We start from the raw sequence: 7,505 nt of genomic DNA, 5'->3' as shown, positions 1-7,505 counted from the left end.
AAGCCTTCTTCCTCTCCTGTCAGTCTCAAGTTAAAGAATAATGTGAGCTTTCAAAACCAGACAGGGTCACTTGAGCAGTTCTGTGCCAGGGGTGCTCCCTGAAGGGCAGGAGGTTCCATTTATGCCAATGAGTTGTTGCATGTTCATATCATGACCTCATTCAAATCTGTAATAGGGTTTAGGCTTCCTGAAGCTCTGCAGGCAGGAGTGACTCTTACTCAGCAGGAGAAGAGCACATTTATTAGCTGACAGGACACAGGGTCTTACAGAAGAGTCAGTACAGCAGGCAGAGACAGCCAGTCCAATCCATACTAGGGAAGGGAGGCCCTGAGGGCCCCCAGAGCTGGGGCCTTGCTCCCTCCTTTGTCTCTCTCCCTTCCAGCCCAGACTTAACTGCTTCCCAACTCCCAGTTTCAATTTAAAATCCTTGGGCTGCACCTCCCCCTTTGTCTGCAGTTCAAAGGTGTTACCTGGTCACCAGGTTACCCTCAACAGGAGCCGCACACCCTCTGTGAGCCACTCACATACACACACACACACACACACACCCCTCCACATCACAGCATCTTCTGAAGTGGCGCACTCCCACAGCCCCTGCAAAAGAGAGGCTCGTGTGGCCACATCCTGTGGGTATCAGACAGAAGCTGGGCTGTGGAGAAGGAGAAAGGGGTTGCTTGAGAAGAAGCAGATCATGAAAATAGGCCACTGTGGGAAAGGAAGAGACTCAAAGCTGTGGGTACCCAAGAGACTCTTGTTACTACCTGCCTTCAGCCTGAGGAGACTGATGGAGTGAGCTCTCTTCCGCTGGCAGCACAAGCACTCTCCTCTTCCTGCCCTGGGCTTTGCCGTTCCTCTGTACGCAAGTGACAGACACTCTCTTTTGAGTCGTTGATCTTCAGGCCCCTGTAGGACAAACCCGGCTTCCCCAGCTCCTTTTCTTCCCCATGTCCAGACTGGTTTTACAAATGGAGTTTAATTAAACTTTCTCTCTCTAGAACAAAAAAAGCAGTAAAGTAGCACTTTACAGATGAACAAAATAATTTATTAGGTGAGCTTTTGTGGGACAGACCCAGTTCTTCAGCCCATAGCCATAGCAGAACACACTCAATATTTAAGGCACGAAGAACCAAAAATAGTAATCAAGGTTGACAAATCAGAAAAAAATTATTATCAAGGTCAGCAAATCAGAGAGTAATGGGGGCGTGGGAGTCAAGAGTTACATGAAGCCAAAGATACAAAAGAGCCCCTATAGTATCTCAGAAAATTTGCATCCCAGTTCAAACCACATGTTAATGTGTCGAATTTGAATACGAAAGAGAGTTCAGCAGTCTCGTTTTCCAAAGCAGACTGAACATTTTTCTACAAGATGCAAACTCTTAAGTCATTAACAGAATGGCCCACTCCATTAAAATGTAGACTAAGTGGTTTGTTAATCAGGAATGTTTTGATGTCTATTTTGTGCCCCTTAACTCTTTGTCTGAGAGAGTTTGAAGTTGTCAACTTTGAATGCTGTTTTTGGTTCCCTATGCCTGAAATACTGAGTCTGTTCCAGTCTGGCTGTGGTCTCAAGAAGTGGGTCTGTCCCATGAAAGCTCACCTGATAAATTATTTTTTTAATCTTTAAAGTTCTACTTCACTGCTTTTTTGTTTGGATAGTATACAGACTAGCACGGCTTTCTCTCTGTTACTTTCTCTCTCCAGGTGCACCCTACAGCTGCCCCCCACTGACCTGGCTTCTCCCACCCACAGAGCTACCGCTGCTAAGGGACGCAGGTGATTTGTGCATGAAGGGCAGCTTTCTCCCATCTGCCTGGAGCCTCAGCAGTGATTACAAAGAAGAAGGGGAGAACCTAGTGACGTATACCATGTTATCCAACAGGTATTGCTGGGTTTGCGTTCAGTGTCAGTAACTCCTCTCTGGGTGCTTCCATACCAGCCCCCTCCTTCCAATGGGGCGTGCTAAGCAGGCATGCTGGAGGAGGCTAATGAGGTGCTGTGATGCATATGTAGCACTTCATAATCATAATGGCCACCTTGGGAACTTCAAAGCTGCTGACTTTGAAGCACTGACAGGCAGCGTAGCAGCAGTCAGAAGCCCGGGGGTGAGGGCCAGGCACACCCCGCACACCCCTCACCAGTGCTCTCTCATGTCCTTCCCCTGCAGGTCGTCCATGCAATCAATGCCCTGCTCCTCCAGAGGCTTGTGCGGCTTGGGAACCCGGATGCTGCCATCGCGGGTTGTGCCATCCTGGCCTCCCAAATTGTTTTGGGGCTCCCAGGCAGAGGAGTTCGCTCAAGTGGCAGAGTGCTCGAACCCTTGTCCTTGTGTAAGTGAATAGCTCAAATTCAGAGCTCCTCCTTTCCTGGCTATGTGAAGATCATTTATAGGTCCAGGGCACAAATGGAGCTGATGTGGAAAGACAAAACACGACAGAGTGCTGAGGAGGACAGAGAGCTGGCGAAGGGTTGTTTTCTGCCCTCTCAGGGCATGTGGGGATCGAACTGAAGAGAAGAAAATCCTCTTCTGCTCTCTGAGGGTGACAGAAATACCAATTTTAACCCTCTAGAACTGAGGACAAGAAGAGACTTTTCCTGCCTAAGGCCAGGAGCTCAAAGGAGACCGAGCAAGAGAGAGAGAGAGAGCAGAGTCTTGGCTGGGCATCTCCTGGGATAATGATTGGAGCTAGTTCAAATAGCTATTTTGAAACAGGAGCTTCAAAACCGGCTCCATTTTTTGTAGATGCTGAATGTCAAAATAGCAGAGCAGTATTTCAAACTCCACGTTGTGTGCAGCTGCGCTACATCGGAATCAACAACTCTGGAATCCCTCTTCTGGAACCGCTTATTCAGGAACAACACTGCTGTGCAAACACAGCCTTTGCGACCCTTTGCCGTAGCCATGGGCGGCCACAGGGACGTTTTGGCCTCTGGAATAAGATCGGTGAGTCAGAAATTATGCTCAGACACGGGAATTTGCTGCATTGGTAGAGCGCTCACTAAGCATGCGAGAGGCTTTGGGATAAATGCCCACATTCTCCAACAGAAGTGGGGTCTTTTTTCCTTCTTTTCCAAGGCAGTGTCAAGCCAGGAGCGAAGCTTCTCCAGTGTCCCCTTCCATTTCCTACATTTGCCCCTGCAAAGAAACAGCCCATTTGGGTTCGAAAGCTGCTGGACCCCGGCCTCCTTGGCCTTAAACATTTCCGTTTAAAACAAAGATTAACCTGGGTCATGGGCTATGATTACCTAGTCTTTCAGATGTCGCCAGTTCCCCATTTCTAGGGAGCTTCCAGCGCTGACCACAGTCTCCCCAGTACAGCAGTCACAGGACACCTGTCCTCTGGGTCTTCACTGGCCAAGGACCTTCCCCAACCAATGTGGACCATGAAGGCCCTGTGGTTGCCATGGCAGTCTGAGCACAGGAGTAGGTCTGTTTTCTTCCGGAGGTGGGGGACAGTTTCTTACACCCCTGAGTGACACCACCTAATTCTTGAGCACAGACCTGTGCAAAGAGTCACCCCCCTTGTGAGTTAAACTTCCCCAGCTCCTCTGCCTGACAGGATTGAAACTCCAGCAGAGCGAAGCAGGCCCAGGTGGGGCTGGTGGGAGTCAGGTGCAGGCAAACAGGAGAGCTTGCGTAGATGCAGGCACCATGGCTTAGCTGGTTAAAGTGCCTGCCTTGTAAGCAGGGGATCCTGGGTTCAACTCCCAGTGGTGCCTTCATGGGGCCCCCTGTTTGTGGACAGGATGCGGCACTGGGCATGTTAGCTATGACCCCCCAAAATACACATTGATGATCCCCTTTATGTGGGGAGGGCTGCTAAAAGCTCAGTGCTCCTGGCTCCTCTGTGTGGAATGGCAGAGCCTCATCAGCATTTCCCTTTCAAAAGTGAAGCCATGGCCCAAGTAAATAGCTCTTATGGGAACCTTTTGATAGACATTTCAGTGTGCTGAGAATTACTTTTTTTGAAGCAAGTGTGAAGAGAGAGAAGAAAACTGGAGTTTAAACATTTGTATGTTCTGTAGTTGTTAAAAGAATTCTAGTGTTCTGTTACGCACACACACATTTCTTTGTTATCAGCTGTTGCAAATGTTTCAGCTTGAGCCTGGCTCTGCTTTTCTACTTTTTTCCCCACAGCTATGTCTGCACGAGAGAGCTCTTTTTTCAAAAAAGCCGCAGCTCTTTCAAAAAGTCCTGTGGAGAATCTACACAGGAAGGCTGTGGCTACACTGTCCAGCCCTTTTGGAAGTGGCATGGAAATGTGGCCAATAGGAAATGCAAATGAGTTGCAGACTTAAATATTGCATGTCTCATTTGCATAATGACTCGGGACCTCAATTCTGGAAGAGCTGCTATTGAAAGTCCCAGTTGTGAGTGCAGCTGCTTCCCTCTCCTCCAGCAGCTGAGCCAGTAAAGGACTCCCCTGAATTTCTATTAGGTCCCCCATCCACAAATGGAGGGGAAGCAGTGGCTTGAGGATGCAATTTAGCAGAGGGCAAGATACACCTACTGGGCAAGGTGAGCTTCTGTGGTGTAGTGGTTATCACGTTTGCCTAACACGCAAAAGGTCCCTGGGTCAAAACCAGGCAGAAGCAGGAGCATCTCTGTTCGTCTCACTTTCTCTTATGCCCCTGAGGGCTCATCTCTTTCTCCTGTAGCCTCTCCCTCTGACAAGCCCAACACCCATGTGACAGAAGAAGTTGAACCAGTCCCTGTTGTCCAGGAGGGGAGCCCAGCAGATGCATTGCTGCTTGTGCACAGAAGCTCTCTCCTGGCATGTACTTGAAGGGTTTTCCCTCACTGATTTCACTGGCTGGGAACCACAGAACTATCTTTGCCCCTCCTCCAACAGAAGCTGTGCCAGGCAAGTGCCCCTGCCCTATCCCACGTGTTCCCTCCCAGCCACAGCCTGCTCCTGAACCTGCCTCCCATCAGCTCCCTGCCTCACAGACAGGCCTGGCACAGAAGGGGCCAATCCAGCCGGAGCTGCTGTGCTAACAGAGCAGCTGGAAAGGAGCAGAGCATGTCAGGAGCAGACACAAAGGCTGCAGACCCTGCCCATGGCCCTGGTCTGTACCCACCCAGCAGGGACACATGCGCAGAGCTGGGGCAGGGCCCAGCCCCAGAGTAGAGAATGGTCATGGCCGGGCTGTGCTGCTCCCAGGCCAGGGCACTCCAGGGCCCTGCTCACCCCAGGAAGCAGCACTGCAGGGGACAGGAGTGAGCGTAGCCCTGTTGGGCCAAACCTGCCCATCCCGTGTCCCCGGCCAGACTTCCTGGCAGGGCTGAAGTTGGGACATATGAAAAAGTTCCAGGCACGTTGGGTGAGGCGGCCGAGTGGTGAAGGGGATGGACGGCTAATCCATTGTGCTCTGCAGGGTTTGAATCCCATCCTCACTGAGCCTTTATAGGCACCATCCTGCTGAGCTTTGTTGAGTTCCAGTCCTCTTGTGTGATGCTACTTCTAGCACAGCTGAGCCGGCTGCCCCCCAGCTCCTGTGCTGGGCAGACTCCAAGCACAGTTCAACTCTGTGAGGCTGAGCTGAGCTCTGGCTGCCAGAGGTGGTGGGGTGGCAGGTGGGGGGGGGGCGGGTGGGATGATTTCATTTGCCTGACAGGGCCCAGCCCATCTCCAGTGTCAGACCAACAGTGCTACGCTCACCTCAGTCCCCTGCAGCCAGGGTGCAGGGGTGCAGTGCCCGAGCCAGACAGCATGGCAAGGTGGAGGCACCCCTGGCTGAGCTGCACCCAGTGACATGGGCAGCTGTCTCTAAGGAAAGTCCTGTTCCCAAGGCTGAATCAGGGGCTCTGGTCCCTCCCAGCTCCTGGGCTGGGCAGTGCACAGCTGCGAAAAGAGCAGATACTTGCCAGAGGGGAATGAATGTTTCTCTGTCCCGACTGCAATAGATTCTTCCACAGCACCAGCTAGAGGCCCTGAGGCAGGTCTCCATTCGACTGTGCCGCCCTGGGCAAGACTTGAGTTCTTCTGTGCTTCTCAGCAGCTGGGGAATGCGTCTTTGGGCCACAGCTCCTGTCCCACAGCTAAAAGGAGCCCCACAGTTAAGAGGCCCCACTTGGGGATTGCCCAATTTTGTACCACCGTGTGATGCTGGCCTCAGCATGCCTGCTGCTTTGGGGGTGGGTTTGGTGGAGGGGAGAAGCCAGGCCGGGGCAGGGGGAGCGGGGGAAGCTCTTTATGGGAGTCAGCTGGCCACACGTAGTCATGGTCCTCCCTTTTTCTTAAGCTGTGCTGAGGTGCTCTGTGGCATTAGAGCCATCCCATGGATGTGTCAGTACCAGCAGCTGCACCTCCGGGTGCCCAAAGGAGGACAGGTGAGCTGGGCTGCTGCCCGTAGCCTTCACGCCCCCAAAGAATGGGTCCATTTCTGGGAGGCCCTATGGGAGTACTTTGATTGGGGGATCAAGTGAGCACCATCCAGGCTTCCCCTGCACACTCCCACCACCACCAGCATACCACCCCCCCCACCACTCACTCACTGCCCCCAACACCCACACATTACTCCCACCACCCGCTCCCTGCCCCCCACACATAGAACATGCAGGGGTTGTGAAAAATGAAAATGATTCCTCGTTAAACAACCTAAATTCTCGCCTCTGAGCATGGAACATAACAAACACCATCAGAACTAACTATGTACAATGGGGGGATAACTATATACACTAACTATTTACATGGGGGGAGACAGGGGGCACATGGGGCTTTCCGAGGGTGAGGGTGCTGGTGGCCGTAGCCTTATCCATGGGCTGCGGTGTGCTCGGGCCCTGGCATGCTAGGGTCATGCCCTGGGAGTGTGTGCCCTGTGGGGTACGTGCCTGACAGTCCATCGCCATGGTCTGGGAATGACCATTGGGCAGATGTCCGGCTGGAGCTGTGGGATGGGACGTCCAGCAAAAGCTCAACCTCCTCGCTGGGTCACTTGGGTGCTGGGCCGGATGGTCCTTGCTCTGGCCCTGGGGGTTTGGAGCTGGGCTCTGGTCCTCACTCAGGCTTCACTTTCTGCTGGGGCTCCTTGGCCATGGTTTCAAGGAAGACCAGGAGAGAGTAGGTGTCCCTGGGGCCTAGGATGGCTTTGAGCTCCCGATAATAAGGGCAAGTGTTGGGGATAACCCCCAGACCAGATGGCTGAGTCCTGCACCCGGGCATAAACCTGCTGCAACTCCTTGACCTTACTCCTGATATGGTGAGGTGGGCAGGAAGGGTGACCCCAAATGGTCAGGCCCTTGGCCAGCTGGGTGAACACTTCTGCATTCCATTGTTTGCTTCCCATTACGTGGAGCACCTCCTCCTCACTCCAGAGGTCACAGAGCTCAGACTCAGTGCAGGACGGGCCCCACTTCCTCTTCCAATGGCTGGAGGCCTGAGAGCCATGGGATGGCCTGGTGGGGGAGCCCTGGGGGCACTCAGGGGGCTGGCTGACATCTGGTCTCTGGAGGAGCGCCTCATGGTATGGCTGCTGCCTGCATGGTCTCAGCTTCCTGATTCAGT

At 52.8% G+C, this 7,505-nt stretch overlaps 2 non-coding genes across 2 annotated transcripts; both read left to right on the top strand.

The window, feature by feature from the left end:
* The first annotated feature begins 3,643 nt into the window (after window positions 1-3,643).
* On the top strand, window positions 3,644-3,717 carry TRNAT-UGU (transfer RNA threonine (anticodon UGU)). The gene has a single exon. It is a non-coding gene; the product is annotated as a tRNA-Thr (tRNA).
* Window positions 3,718-4,520: 803 nt separating this feature from the next.
* On the top strand, window positions 4,521-4,593 carry TRNAV-AAC (transfer RNA valine (anticodon AAC)). The gene has a single exon. It is a non-coding gene; the product is annotated as a tRNA-Val (tRNA).
* Window positions 4,594-7,505: the final 2,912 nt, after the last annotated feature.

Source organism: Carettochelys insculpta, chromosome 33 (assembly GCF_033958435.1).
Source record: "Carettochelys insculpta isolate YL-2023 chromosome 33, ASM3395843v1, whole genome shotgun sequence".
Taxonomy (NCBI): Eukaryota; Metazoa; Chordata; order Testudines; family Carettochelyidae; genus Carettochelys; species Carettochelys insculpta.
The sequence above is the reverse complement of the archived record's forward strand: the minus strand, read 5'-3'. Positions and strand labels throughout refer to the sequence as shown.